The following is a 16,451-nucleotide window of genomic DNA, read 5'->3' on the forward strand; positions in this document are numbered from 1 at the left end:
CTTCTAACTGAGTAAAGACTTTCACTGGGGCCGTTGCTGGGGAAAAAAGATCATCTCTAGGGGCCATCAGTAAAGCTAAATCACCAGTCGTAGCCCCTCAAACTATAATTTTTTCCAGCACAGACCCTACTGATGTAGATACGGCTAGGACTGTTGCCACTAAATCGAATCCTGATGTGGGCGTAGTTGAGGTTGGAAACCCGAGGGACTCGAGTGGTCTGGCCACAGTTCTTTCCCCCAGTGCAAGCATTCAGATGGTTTCAATAGGATCACCTCAGGCACTGGTGTCAGATTTCCCAGCTGTCCTGACCATCCAGCAAGTACCCCCACCAAAATCACCTTGGGTAGATAGACGTGACTGAGTCACCAGATCTAAAAGATCTATTCGCGATAATAAAGCTGTGGGAAGTGCTGAACGTGCTCTTAAATTGGGGACAGATTCCAACCAAGAGGGAGGAACCGGGGAACCTTCTGCTAAGCGCGCAATGGGTGGGGCAGTTTTGAGGTCGAGAGCCAGTGCTTAAACCACATTTAAATCTCAATCCTCAGGGGCTAGTGAGAAGCTGCCTCTAAGAGTCAAGAATGGCGTGCCCGTTATCCATAAAATGATTCTTCTATGGCAGGGGACCGGGAAAGCAACCTAGATTACTGGAAGCATATTGAGAGTCTGATCACGGGGCTTTTAGCCCCTTTTCTGAATAGATTGGGCGAAATTGAGGAAAAACTATCTCTTTTGACACAGGGCACTTATCTGATGGCAAATCCAGAGGTGACTAGGACCCACACAGCAATGAAGGGGGAGGGGGGAACCCAGAAGTATCTGCCCTGCTGAGCCCTAGGGAAAGAAGCAGGGAATGGGCCCACAAAGTGGTGAAAAAGGGTGTCCCTCATGTGCACACTGATTGCGCGCAGGCCCAGCATCTTCCACCTGACACTGTGGGGCATTCTTTGCAATTAAGAACAGGCTCCCAAGGGATGAGTGGGTCTGAGAAAAGGGCGCAATCAGGTACCCAAACTCTGCTTCTCCAAGAGTCCCTCCCCACAGGGAAGTCATGGCTGTACAAGCACCACATAGAGAGGGTCCCAGATTGTCACCCCATGTGCCCAGTAAGTCTGCCCGGGATATTTTCGATCTACCACCGGCTGCTTGTCCCCTGGTTGTGGTCTTGGCCGGTGTCCCTGCGCTAAGACCCGACCAACCCGAATCTTGGGTCCAGTTTAGGAATAAAACAGCTGATTAGTTAACTAGACACAAAGGGTATAGGGCAGCCATGTTTAATAACATTATAATGGTCCGTTGAGTAGCATGGGTGGGCCAGTCCCCGAAGAACATAGGGGGGACTGCGTGGTTGTTAACTTTCGGACTCCATGTGCTGCCCAAATGATCTTAGAGGCCGAGGATTATTGCCCATTATCTTCCACCTCTATTTGGGCATTGCCATTGGCCTACTTTTATAAACCTCCCAAGAGAAATTTAAACGAGACACGCTGTTTTACTCCAAATAGGTTTGAGGTGTTATCCGGGCTTGATAACCAAGACTGACTAAATTTTATCAACAAAGCTTCGGTGAACACACCTAACCATGTGGCATTGATAGAGGCCCACTCCCCTTTTGCTGTGCCTAGTATTCCTTTTGTGCCCCCCCCCCCCCCCCCCCGGGTGTAATACCTAGTCCTATCACACATCAGGGTCATAACTCTTATTCTATTGGATGTGTACCCAAGGAAGACACTTTACAAGTCGTATCTTGGAACATAGCTGGTCTTAAGACCATAAGGGGAGAGAGTAATTGGGAGCATTTTCTTGCTGGTGCCGACATTATTGCCCATCAGGAAACTTGGGATGCCCATGATTCCGATTTTCTGGACAGCTTTTTAACATTTTGTAAACATGCTATACCGTCTAGCATGGGGTGAGCCAGTGGGGGGTCTACTGCTCTCAGTTAACCTGAAATTAACATACAAAGTCAAGTTAATGGACTCACACTCTCCAAATATTTTAGTAGTTGAACTAACAGCTAAGAACTTACCAACCCTGTTAGTGATTAACTTTTATAATTCTTTCACAAGAGATGATGACTTAGAACATCTAAGTTCTCTCTCTCTACTTGTTTGATTGACTACGAGTCTGTGGTTGACACGCAGTACCACATACTAGTCCTAGGTGATTTTAACAACCATGTTTGTCCAATTGATTGTTTTTTAAAACTAGATGAGGAATTTTCCCAGCAGGAGATAATGCACCTTGAACATTCCCCTTCAGGAATCTTTCTAGAGAGTCTTTTAACTGACCATAATTTGTTCTGCCCAACTCAGCGCTGCACGTTATCCCCAATACCTACATATATTGGCCATGGGCATCATAGTATTATTGACTATATCCTAGTCTCTGGTTCCATGACGGATCACTTAGGTATATTTGAGGTAACGGACAATTGCCTAAGGGATCACAACCCACTGACACTGAATCTTAATATTTGTGCCAGTGATAAAGTTAGCCTTTTGACCCACATAAGTAACATTAACATTGCGCCAAAAGATCAAGCTCGCCGGCTAAGATGGGATTCAGTCACTCCAGACAGTTTTATTGAAAGCTTGACCGGCGTCTGCACAGAGGAGTTCGGTATCTGTGCAGACCAGGACGCTGATCCAGTAATAGTTCTGGATGCTTTTGATCGTATTATAAAACAAGTGTTGGCTAACCTGACAGTTCCCTACAAAACTAGGCCTTTAAAAAATGAAAAATGGTTTAATGATACTTACATAACAGCCCATGGATGAGCTTAAGGGGAAACCAAGACATGCAGATAGGATTAAGGATGCAAGGAAGGCATACAAAATTGTTGTGGGGAGTAGGAAGAAACATCTAAGAGAGATGGCCTGGGAAGAGCTTAAAAACAACAAACCAAGCTAGCTTTTTATCAAATAGTTCCAGGTTCTGGAGCGTGGTGAATAGTCCTACCTTTGACGAATCACCCAATCTTGTTTTAGATTGTCACATCCCCCCTGAGAAATGGGAACAACACTTTGGGGTGTTTATTGTGATGTTAGGCAAGGTTCTCCAGGTTGGATAGTGGACAGTGGGTGTGTTCCGTCCCCTTTGCTTTTTACGAAGGACGAAGTAATAGAAGCAATTGGGGGTCAACAGCAAGGGGGAAAGCGCTGGGTCCTGACGGCGTTCCAGCCGACCTTTATAGAGCGCATCCCATCTTATGGTCTAAAATCCTTACTGAGGTTTTTTATGCAGCTGCCCAGGTTGGCTTTCCCCTGTCTTGGTCCAAAGCAGTCATTATTCCAATCTTCAAAAAGGGAACCAGTGATGACCCGGCCTGTTATAGGCCAATATCTCTCCTGGATTCCGCAGCCAAAATCATGGGGAAAGTTGTACTTGCCCGATTAACGGATTGGCTGGATCAAAATAATATTATTTCAGACCTCCAATACGGGTTTAGGCAGGGCAAAGGTACCGTGGGCCAATGTCTCAATCTTCACTTAATAATTGGAAAGTACACAGTCGCTAGGGATCTGCATCTGGCATTTATTGATCTGTCCTCTACCTTTGATCTTGTAAACCGATCGAAGCTATGGGCGATACTCCATGGAATGGGTTTAGATGCAGATTTGATCTCCTTCTTGGTGGCCAGGCATGAGAATACCATAGCTTCGGTGCGCTATAACAAAGATGGTAGCCTCACGGATTCTTGGCCCGTCAAAAGAGGGGTGAGACAGGGGTGCATTTTAGCACCCCTGTTGTTCACGCTCTATATTATTAATCTAGGGGTCGTTCTAATCTCCAGTTGCAATGACATCCCAAGGGCCGGTACAAAAATTATTCCAGCTCTGCTTTACGCAGACGATGGGGTCTTGCTGGCAAGGACCTCACGAGGGCTTCAAACTCTTTTAAATTGTTTTATTGATTTTATGGACTCTCTAGACCTGGTTACGAATTTTAAAAAGTCCCATTCTATGTCCATCGGCTCTGATAGAGCAAGGAAGACTAAATTCTATTGTAAGAACACGATTTAACAAAGGTGCCCTCCTTCCCTTACTTGGGGGTTCTCTTTGACGACCAACACTCCTGGGTTACTCAGCGTATGCATAAAAGGAATACTTTAGCCCGAGCCTCGGGGGCCATTGTGGAATTCGCAAAAAGAATTTGCTCGAAACCTCTTCCTGCCCTTTTAAAAATGTATTATGCTAAGTGCCTTCCAATGGTGACTTATGGAAGTGACTTATGGGGCTATCTAGAGACGGCTGAAATTTAGGCGGTAGAGAATGGGTTCTTTCGTAAATTATTGTCGGTCCCGGCCTCTACCCCTGTTTTTAACATCCATGAGGACCTAGGAGTTGGCTTCATCTCAGATCAGATTGCGGTTGCCCCTATAATGTGCTGGCTAAGAATTTGGGCCCAACCGTCTCCCAACCTAAATCAGCTGATTATACAAGACTGCATCTCGCTAGACAAGGGTTTAGATATACCTTGGGTTCTCTATATCAAGTCTCAAATGGCTATTCTTGGATGCCCTGAGTTATTTTTAAGCCCAAGAGCTCTGAGTAAATTAGCGATTAAAGACTTGAAGCAGCAGTTTTTGAATAGATCTATGCTGTGTAGGGAGGAAAGGGAACTAGTGAAACCCACAGTGAGAAGTTGTGTCACTTTGAGTATAGGTAGCCAGTTGCAACCATATCTAACATATATAAATAGGCCTTATCACCTGTTTGTTCTAGTTAGATTCAAGTATAATATGGTTCCCTGGCTACTGGCCTTTCCGAAAGGGTTTTTTAAAGAAGGTTCGCTAAGACCTTGTCCTTGTGACAACTTCTCAGATCCGAATATTTTTCACATGATATTTTTTTGTGAGTTCTACGACTCGTTATGTAGGAAATTTATCATCCCCCTCCTAAAAGGTCAAAACTTTGAAAAAGTCAGACCAGCGTTAGCATATTTACAAATGTTGGCATCGCCTGTGGTGTGTTTTGGGGTGGCCAGCTACTTAACAGGTGCCTTTAGGTGCAGGAATAGGTTGACGATTGCATAAATGGGATTATGTCTTAAATGAATTTATCTATTTAATAAGTGTCTTTTTAAAAGAGTATATTATGTAATTAGTAGCTATTTTTGATAACTGTAGTTCATTATTTGTATTTATTACCTTAGGACTTAGGGGCCTATTACGATTGCGGATTTCCCGCATCCTCCGGGCCGGCTGAAGCCACCGCCAGCCCGGAGGATGCGGGAAAGCCGCCGTGGATGCTTGAAAAAGCCACCGCCAAATTAGGATGGCTGGTGGGTCTTGGAATCTGTCCACCGCTTTTCCGCCGCGGTCGCCTTCCGACCGCGGCGGTAAAGCATTAACATGGCTGGCGGTGTCTATCAGACACCGCCAGCCATATTATGATGGAGTAGTGCTCTTGTTGTTGTCCGATGTTTAACCCTATGGGTGTTCTTAATATGCTATAATATGCTTCACTTATTTTGCCTTTCTCTTCTGTTTTATTTGTCACAGATATTTACAGAGGCCCTGAAGAGAATCCCCAATGACTACAGTGGGATTCGAAACGCGTCTGCGTGAGCATCTGGGCATCTAAATAGCTGAACCCGGAGCTCTATTTTGTACATTATCTTGTAGTACTAATTTAAATGAGTCTCAATCAATTCGTTAGAGATACAGGAATGTACAAATAAAAAATAGTTTGCTCTACTGTTTTTTGAAACCATTCGTAGACCCTGGTTGCTTTTTGCTTTTTGCTTTTTGCTTTTCAATTCATCTCCTCCTACCATCTGGGGTTCCCCTTAATTGTTTATAAATTGTGTAACAATATTTCCTCTCCCCTCCAAGTGTTTGAATGTGACATGGTTGCTTGTGATATGTTTGAAATCTTGAATGAAAGATTGAGTGTATGGTTAATGCCTTAATGTCCCACGTGTTTGCCAAAAAAACCCTGTTTGTACTATGTATTAAATTTTGAAATAATGTTTTGATTTTTTTTTTTTAATAAAATGCTATTGAGTAGCAATTCCCATTCTTGAATTTCTTTTCTGGATTTGGATGGATATTGATTTATTTAAATTACCTATATCAGTATTGGCATTGTTGTTTTGTTAGATAATGCATGCATTTTTAACATTGCGGCGGGTGCAGCTTAAAGCTGCACCCGCCGCAATGTTAAAAATAGAGGATGTGACCGCCACCCTGGCGGTCACATCCTAATCTGCACGGAGGGACCGCCGCTGCCCCTGCGGACGGTCCCTCCTACTGTATGGTGGCGGACAGACTCAGGTCCGTCCGCCATCATAATCGGCCCCATAGTGTGTATGATAGTACTTCGTTTTATATGATGGTTTTTATAAATTGTGCAGTACTATGAAACTAGAAATAATAACTTATGTATTAATGAACTGATTGCATTAGAACGTTTCGTGATATGCACTTTGGTGGTTTTAATTTAACCGAATAAAGTTAAACTTGACTTGACTTGACACAAGTATACTTACAGGCTAAAGGAAACCAGGGCATTTTTTACTGTCTGCTCCTGGGGACTCCCTCCTTCTAAAGCCACATTGGCCACCCCTGTGGAGTTCTCACCAGTGGATTGTCCCGTGGTACAGACCAGATCCCCTTGCTTGTGTCCCAACAGGACAAGGGATGGAAATGCGGTGCCCTAGTCCATCACCCACCAGAACCCTCCCACCTATTCTTAAAAAATACATGGGAACCCTCCCCCTTTGGGACTTGACTGTGTTACTTGGTACTTCCCCCTCAATCTGACTGGGTGAAGCATGAACCACCCTCCTCTGGGTCACTTCCAGGTACCTTCTTGTAGATCTGGGTGCTGAGACAGAAGTCTTCTTCCTTGGCAAGCTTCTTGGGGTCAATGAGCTTGATATCAATTAGGTGTTGGTTTAGCTCTGGAAAGCAATTGTGGAACATGTGATTTCTTGCAAACAGATTGTACGGCTCTTGATAACTACTCACATTACTGCTCTTCACCTACCCATCCAGTGCTTTCCTGGCATGGAGAAATCTATCAAATTTGCCCAAGACTGGTCAGACAGTTTGTCACTGTCCCTAAACATTATGTGGTATCCCTCTGGGGGGAGCTCAAACTTTGTGACAAGGGTTTCTTTCAACCAGTAAAGCCAAAAGAGTATCCATACCTTGGTCGATTGAATTCCCCCAGATTGCGGCAACTCATCTGCCCTGCAACCGCATCCTGAAACCCGTACTTTGACGGTTCCTTGTCCTTCACTGAGATTCCGGAAATCACACGCCTCAGAAGGCGTTTTCCCCGGCATCTTTCCTCCGATTGTGGCAACTCAACTTTCCAGCTACCGCACTCTGGCACCCGTACTTTGACGGACGCCCTGTCCAGTACTACGATTTCGGAATTCGAACACCGTAGAAGGGTACTAACCCGCCCTTCCCTCACAGTACCTCGATCAAGGAGCTCTGGCCAATCCTGGCCCGCTCGGGGCTCCAAGCGAGTGCCCTCCCGTTATCCCACCACTCACTACTTGAACTGGCAACCCGGTCCTGATGAAGATCCTCAACTAAACAGGATCTAAACGCAGTCGACCCATCTACAGCGCGACTTGTTGCGCATCTCCTACCTTGGTTCCCTACACTATCATTACCCATCTATTTGAGCAAGAACCATTGACTCTGTATATATTGTTTTTTCACAAATGTCACCTTGCGTCTCTCGCTGTATATACCCACCTGTCACTTGCGTCGTCACTCTTTGCTTCATTATCACCAGTGCACAAAGCCCCCCAGCGTTGCCTCTGCATTTTGTGCTCACAGTACTGTTCTAAACTGTTGTGTATGAAATGTTTTTTTCAAAATATATGATGCTATATGCACTTCCAAAAAATTAAAATTATAGTCTCTCTTCCCTTATTCATGTTCTTTTGTAATGTTTTGTACATACGCCTTTATTTGTCCCTCCTACTAAATCCGGTTGGGGGGGGGGGCTCATATCTCTTCTGGATCCATCGACAAATCATCCTCTTTTTCTTCCTCTTCCATTTCATCCTCCTCATCATCATCATCACCCTGTGGGCCTCCTCCCAGTCTCTGGCGGCTATCTCGTAGGCAAGCTTTGGAGAGCCCTGGATCAGCGCCAGCACTCTCTCCTGCATCTTCAGCTTTGCCATACTGCAGCTTACAAAGTTGTTGAGATCCAACTCCGTAATTTCAGGCAAGAGTTTCTGCTGGACTCTGAGGCTTGCTAAATCTGTATATTCTATTCCTTTAAATTAGTTCATGGCCCAACATATTTTTCTCCTTCAAGGCCCTTTCAGCCTTTCTCTCCTCTGCAGCTAGTTCCAGTTTGGCTAGCTGCAGCTTCAGGTCCCTCTCAGCTTGTCTGGCCTTGAGTTCTTCAGGAAACAGGTTGTGGGAGGACACACTGTCTTGTATATTGGATCCAACAAGGGACCCCACTACCTGGAGCCCTTCTGTTTCTTCTGGAGCCATTGCCAAATTATCCTCTTCTTCTTCCCATTTCACTACATCCTCCCCTTCATCATCATCACCCTGCTCCTGTGTTGCAGCTTTCATCCTGTGGGCCTCCTCCCAGGATCAGAGGGCTCCTTCATAGTCAAGCTTTGGAGAGGCCTTGGCCAGTGTTAGCCTCCTCTCCCAATACAAATTCTTCAGCTTTGCCATGCTGCAGTTTTCAAAGAAGTCAAGATCCAACTCCATCATATCAGGCAAGGTTCAGTTACAGTTCTAGTCAGGTTCGGTGTGGCTGGTCAGCAGGAAGAGAAGAGGAAGCGCGACACAGTGCAGGAGACGGCCGACGGCTGCAAGTAAATTCTCTTATTTTTATATATTCTAATACCCCCGCGCAACTCCCCCCGCAACCCACTCCCACGTTCCCTCCACCCTCCTCACCACCCTTTGATTGTGGCAGGCGCCACTGTTTGGAGTGCTCCTCTTTCTACTGCACAGCTTGAGTGCCAATTTGGTGTTCCAACTGTGGACTACGAAGGCACCATCAATGGCGATCCTGTATGCAAAAAGATGAACTTGTATTTATGTAGTATCTGCATGTATGGTTTTCTCACTGCAACCACCACACCTATGCATTTAAAGCCCCACCCAACCCCCTCAAGCCTGCTTCTCACGTCATACATGGCCCTCAATTTTTCTTCATAGTTCCATCTATAGCAAACACCCTTTCAATCATACACCCAGAGGGTACCCGGTAGCCCAATGAAAATCAAAGCACTTCCATGTCCTCGTCAGCACTGCGGTGCTGTATGAATTATATTTACTGAGCAGCCACGTACTCAACAATCTAGATAGCGCCTAACATCTTAAAGGGGGTATGGCAAGCACTGTATAAAAATCCAAAAACAATTTAATACAATACGAAACACAAACACTTGAGACAATCAAGAGGTCTTTTCTTAATATGGTTCCTCGTTCTGGAACCCACTTGCACTGCGTGCCCAAAGTGAACCCAACATCAGGTCTTTTGAGAACCAACTTAAGACCCACTTTGTTCTCAAATTTTCACTCCAGAAAACTTCAACACTCAATCTGTTTCTCTTTCACATTCCACTTTGTTCCTCGTTGAGAACTGCTACATGCTTCAATGCCTGAAAAAAAATAAGATGAACTGAATACATTATTAAAACACTGAATCCAATTCTTTTGCAACCAAAGTTTCCTTGAGATTCAGGTAGGTCCATGCAATGTTCATGCCATATTAATGTTTGAACAAAAGCTTAAATTAAATTGTAACTGAGTTCGGCCTAGCAGGCGATGATGTTGTGCCACACTGAACGCCCGACTACTATACATTTTAGTCAGTGGCAGTGTAAAAAATATTTAAATCTTACCTCAAGAACGTCCCTTTGTAATTTAGCAACATACTGTGGCTCTAACTGCCATTTTTAATTGCAACTGTGGCCACATTAAACTCTCAAAACTTTTTTAAAAATTGCTTCTTTGTGTATTAGGCACACTATGAGAAGATATAAATATAACCATGGTTATATGGCCACAGTACGTTTTAATGACCCATTTAATTCAGTTTTACATATGTTCTAGCATACCCAACATACCGTTTACAGTTTCTTTATTGCGTTTCTGTAGATGTGGTCTCGGTGAGTGTGGGCGATTTGTTGCACGATAATGAATGAATTGTACGGTAAAGTCGTGTCCTCTACATAGCTACTTTTGACCTCTGTCTATACACAGAATAATGAGTGTTCTCGAAAAAGAAACTTCAGAAATAGTTTCAAGATGCTGAAATCATTTTAAAGTTTTGGTGAAAATAATGTGGGGATGAAGGTATTTATTTTCTGTGTGCTTATATAAAATATAGAACAATCAGTCTATGTAGGAATGCCATATTCTTGAGGCACAGCAGCTGATGTGATAGAAATTAGTTGAATCTTCTGATCTCAATTGAATATATTACTATGAAGTTTTACCATGAACACTGGGTGATTTACCACTCTGACAAAGCACCGTCGGATTGCAAACGGTGGCTTTCATTTGTCAGCAGTGGGAGGAAGGTGGCCCCGCCCCACACGCAGAGGAACCTGGGTTCATTCCGCAGATAAATTGAGATGACAAAAAAAAATGGAACGATTTAAATACAAGCGATCAGGGGAAAGAAAGAGCGAGAGAGCGCGAGAGAGGGAGTGTGGGAAATAGAATATAGCTTATTTTATTACAACCACCCTCGTGCTCCCGACAACAGGTAGGCCCTATTATATATTCCCTTTCCACTTTAAAGCGCTTGTAATTTCCTTCCTCGTGTCTGGGCTATTTTATTCATTGTTTCCTTGCAGCAGTGATCGATGTTCAGAGCTGCTAATCTCTCTGACTGATAACTATTTTCATGTAAGTCCATGAGTCTATGACACGGGCTGCCCGGCCAGGGCGACTGCTGACTACTTATTCAGCGCCTCATTTACATTTCAATCTCGGCCTCATGAATGTATAACCCTGCCTGCAAATTAATAACAGGGAGAATATTAGAGCGCTCCGCTGCGGCGGCGGCGGCGGGAGGGGGGGGTGGGCGCGGGGGCGCGCGACAGGGAGCCGAGGGTGGGCAGACAATGCAAATGCACCCCGCGCACGTGCCGGGCATCTGCCATTGTGCTATGCCAGGGCTCCATTTATCGGCCAGCCGTGAATGACATTACAGAGAATGGCACATCCGGAGTGACACGCATTTATTTCTGTTCCCGGTGTCGCAGTATATTTTCATAGAATCAGGAGGCCATTTGTCTGGGGACAATTTAGTTTCCATGAAAAATTTAAATGGTTTCTGTGGAGATAGTGGCGTGAAATTTAATTTGTTTCTCATTTGCTACAGCAGGTATGAAAAGGAGAAAAATTGGATGCCTGATGGGCTGAAATTGGCGCTGTCCCTCTGCTCGATCCCCTACAGGCCTGTAGGCTTTTATTATAGACATTGAGCAGGACTCGCCCCCCCCCCCCCCCCCCCCTCAAGCCTTCCTCCCCCTGCCCGGAGCCCCGCCTCGCCTCACTTTCAGGAACGAATGGTAACCTTAAACCAACTTACAGAAAACCTTTGGGGAGGCTGCCAATCACCCTGAAAACAACATTTCCATCGATCCCCTGTCTGTGTGATTTATGGCTTCATTTTACGGTAATTGAGAATTAGTGAGAAGATTAGCAAGGCTCAACACTTCGCCTTGATATGCACACTAAGCACCGTCATTTGTCACTATGGGATGTCGGACACTTTTTTAGTTACACGGGGCTCCCATCTAATTGAATTTGGAGATAACATGGAAATTAATTTGACACAGAAAAATTTGAATACAGCCGCCGAGCTTATAGTGGATGCGCAGTGCTTTGGCCTGCATGCTGGACCAGGGATATTGATCCTGATCGCTTTCAATTGTGGCCAGCTGAAGGATGGAATTCACTAAATTGTGTTTAAGCCTCATATGAAAGCAGTTCATCTGCAGCAATTCTCTGGCAGATAAAGAATATTGCCTTTCATTTTGTCTGACGGCATCAAGATGAAGTTTTGAAAATGTACTTCCCGCAGCAAATGTACGGAATGTCCACAGAGTCAACGGCGACAATTCAATTACAGACCCGCTCTGGTGGGCTGTGTACAGTGTAATCCGCTACTTAAGCAGCAAATGAAAACACTAACTAAAGCCGGTACCGCACCCGCTAAACGCGACTGAAAAGGGGGCGGAAATATAGAAGCCCCCCTCCCCCCCCTTGAAACCGCCATGGCAATCTCTAGCTTTTTCAATTTATTCTGTATGAAATGTCATACATCACAAAAATTGACGAGCTGCAATTACTACGGCAACCTATTGGCCTCTTATTTTGCAAAAAAATCCTGCCTGAAAGAAATTGCCCCAAAATGCCTGATATTGTCCATTTTAATTTGATTTGGAAGGACTCCTCAGAACCTTTTAATAGTAAAACGTTAGACACCCTTAATAGAATCTAAGATAGAGTTATTGTGTGTGCTTGACTTGGATAATAGCGTCTGATCCTACTTGATGCTTTCTAAATTCCATTCTGCCCAGATCCAACCATGAGGTGGTGTAGAAAACTAAATGGCAACACTGGCTGAAAAAAGCAAACACACTAATCTGGTAATATCCCAAGTTATCTGAGTCTGATCGTCCCGCCGCAGGCTGAGTTGCAATTGTAATCACCATTTAAATTTACACACACCCTATGAGAGTGGACTTAAACAGATTTGAGGTACTATGGCTAACAAACACAAATATATATTGTTCATTACTCACAATATAGGCAGACTTGCTCAAATATATTTTGGATGCATATGTTCATTCTTTTTTGTTGTTAGTTGGATTATTTGTGTGATTTATTTATAGTTAATGTTGAGGGTGGTTTTTGTTTCATGATGTTGCTTTCAATGGTTTGCCATTTTGTGGTGGCTCTATTTGTTTCATAAGTTTTTCTTAGCGTAATGCCATTTAATATTTATTTTTACTGTGAGTGTTGGTTTCTCACTGGTTTCCCTGAGACTTACCCATCATGGTGATGGGATATTCTTGGATGTGGGCCCACTGGCTGCTGATGACTGCTCTGTAGTGAAAATATTTAACAAAAGTCTTCCATGTCACTGAGGTTAGATTGATTACATACTTCCACGTACTGTAGTACATACTTCCAACTTCCCTATACATCCTGGATTGAAGGCAATAGTCCTTGAAGTGATTTCAGGGACAAGTAGCAGACAACTGGTCTCACTTCATCAAGAGCACTGGGAAACATGTGTTATATCAAATGCGCTATGACACCATCTCCCTATGACATCCCTCAATGGGACTTCACACAATTGTTTGCTCGATGATGGCTAATTACACTTTTTGTAAAATGTTTAACAAAACAAAAAACTAGAGTGTTCTTATTAAACAATAATTTAAAAAAACAATAAACTACTACTAATACTAGAAAAAAACAAAATGGATATTTTTTCAAGGTGGTTGTTAGGATTTCGAAAGTTGTTCTGTACATTCGAAAAGCATACGCTTAATAGATTTTATAATATGCTTTAAAATTCTAGAAAATGCAGGAGGAAGAGAAATAAGTTAAACTCAATGCAAGTGTAAATGACTAGAGGGACCTTTAGCATGAACAACTAATGTGTACTAACCTCAGATGCACTTGCGAACATACAACAATCTTTCAGTGCAACACAACTAACTTCCATCCCTGTGCACAGGGGGTGAAAGATAGGGTAAAGGAAAGATTGGGTAATGGGACAGACAAGTTAAATGTGAAACTCCGATTTCTAAACTTTCTAAGGATAAGTGACAAATGGGCAATGGAGTTGTCATGTCAACAGATCACTTTCCCTGTAGTTGCATAGTGGAAAATGCATTATTGAATTCATAGCAACAAGTCTAAAGTCAAAGTCGTGCACAGTAATATTCACCAATAACTTCCATAAAGAGTAAAAAAAAAAAAAATTCTGCCCAATTATTTGAGATCATTGAGAGGTCATTGAAAAACTGTCCAGTCCAGATGAGAGGTTATAAGTCTATAATACTGTTTGATAATATTTTATCACGTAAACGCCAAAAATAGCAGCATTAATGAGGATGTGTCCTCAATTTGAGAAATCGGAGGATGTTCCCTTTCCTTACCTCTTCACATATGGTCTAAGCTACAATGGTGATTGTCGTATCACACTTTGGAGATAGGTTCTACATTGGACTTCCCAAATGGCTTTTACCTAGCCTCAGGATGGTGAATAATGCCATTACTGCAATTACACAAACGTTTTACGGAGGGGACCTCAATATCCATGCCCTCAAGTTAATGCACCAGCATCCTGTGGAAACTCGATTGGAATTTAAGAAATGATGTGTGAAATTGTTTCTAATTTTTATGGAATTTCACAAAAAGTATGCAGATTCGTGTAGAAGTAGGAAGATGGCTCAAAGTGTGGTTTGCTAGACTGTCAAGTCAAATTTGACAAGAATATATACCTCAAGAATGAAGTCATGTGAGACACTAACAAGTGGCTGGTTCAAGTAGAAAATGTCTTACGTGAGTCATTTTCTGCTTGAACTAGTCTCCTTTGAGAAAAGCAGTGTAGTAAAGCTACCAAATGTGAACTTTTGCAAATTTTCACATTTTACATAATAACAAATTCACAAATGTCATTAATTTTGTGAACATAATTAACGTTTTGCACCAAATTACTTTTAAGGTGGTGTGCTTTATCCATTATGCTTGCTGGCAAAGAAGTTCTTGGTTCCTGGTTGACAAATAAAACACTATTCTTCTTTCTGTCATGAGCTTTGACATTCTCTACCCACTGTGTTTCAGGGCCCGGATTAAAAAAAAGTGTATGTGGGATGCTTGCAGCCTGTATTGATTACTTTCCTCAGGCTATAATCCAAGAAGAAGGGAGTGAGAAGTGATATAGACGTACCTCACCTTCCCAAACATCTAACTATACAAAAACAACAGGAGGGAAGCCAGGCGGTATGGCATGTATGAGTGTGATGAATGGAAGTTTCAGAATCAAATGCATGCAAATAGGATACTAACAGGATTCTTGTGAGATCCATATGAAAGCCACCTAGCCCAATGAGGTATTGATGTGACGGCTGAAACATGTTGACCCAGGGTTACAGAGGATACTAGTTTGCTTAGTGCATCCCCACCTGTTTTTAACTCTGTTAGAGTGCCCATTGAAAATAAAATTAATCCTCAGGACACCCTAAACTATTTTAAATCTCGGATCCCACCCAATAGCTAAAGAGCTCTCATTGACTATCAAGGTTGAGTCTGTCCAGATACACTAGGTAAACGGATAATGACTCTATGATGAAGCATGCCACTTGAGATCCCATTGTGTGAGAGTCCTTTTAATACCATAGGATGACCCCTTTGGGCGGGTACAGAGAAATAGGCTAAGGAAGGCAGGGGTTCCCTCTTGTTGTTTATAAATACTTTCCTTACACTTCACTGCCACCCATCTTGGGAGCTGCTGAACACCACAGACCACTTCATGAAGAGTTTCCCTGGTTCAGCATTCAGCCAAGCATTAGTTTTTTGCATTTGAGATGTCTACAGTTCATAAATGTAACTCTTAATTTCTCCAAGTTAATGCATACCCTTTAGACAGAGAGAGGAAATCCCTGCAGTGATGTTTGCAACTTGTGCTTTCTGCATTTCATGCATTAATTTTGAGAACATCAGAGTTATCTGTATGATGTTTGGACAGCTGAAATGCAAAAAGAACTGGCTCTCAGCTCTGCTCAGATCTTTTGTAGCTCTTCATGATATGACCATAGATGCTCTTCAGGAATAGCTAGAGATCATGGTATTCCCCTATTGATTGCTCTAGCTAAGAGTTCCTTAGTGATGAAAGCGAGTGCCCGGAGGCCATGAATTTAGTGATAGTGTACTAGACCAACACCCCTTAAGTTTATTAACTGGCCATTGCGTGGTGCGTCTTCTATATATGTGGCTTTAAAAAGTGCAAACCTCGCAACAAAGCCACAGTCTTCCTCAGGAAGGTTTGCCTTGCTTCAGTGATGTCTCCTCATATCCCAAGTTACCTATTCAGTGCAGACTCATAGGAGAATCTTCCATCTGCAATGTTGAACTTACAGGTGGTAAAAGCATGGAATACATACTTAGGATAATAGAGAACTCTGCAGAAGTACCTTCTGGAGAACCTGATGGTGAACCTAGACTGCCTTTTGCCAAATCTCAGCTTAAGTTTTCTTCTTAAGGAGGTCAAAGAACTTTATGTCCATTCCAGTTATCACACAGAGAGTTAGAATGTTAAATTTCATGGGGGATGGACCTGAAGATACATTGACTTTTGACATCATCTTTGACCACTGGCAAAAAACAACTTACCTATCGACCTAAAATTCAGTGCTTTCCTTTCACAATTTGATGAATGACGATTTAGATTCACCTGCAGCAAAATGT

The sequence above is a fragment of the Lissotriton vulgaris genome, chromosome 8, assembly GCF_964263255.1.
Source record: "Lissotriton vulgaris chromosome 8, aLisVul1.2, whole genome shotgun sequence".
In the NCBI taxonomy this organism is placed as follows: Eukaryota; Metazoa; Chordata; class Amphibia; order Caudata; family Salamandridae; genus Lissotriton; species Lissotriton vulgaris.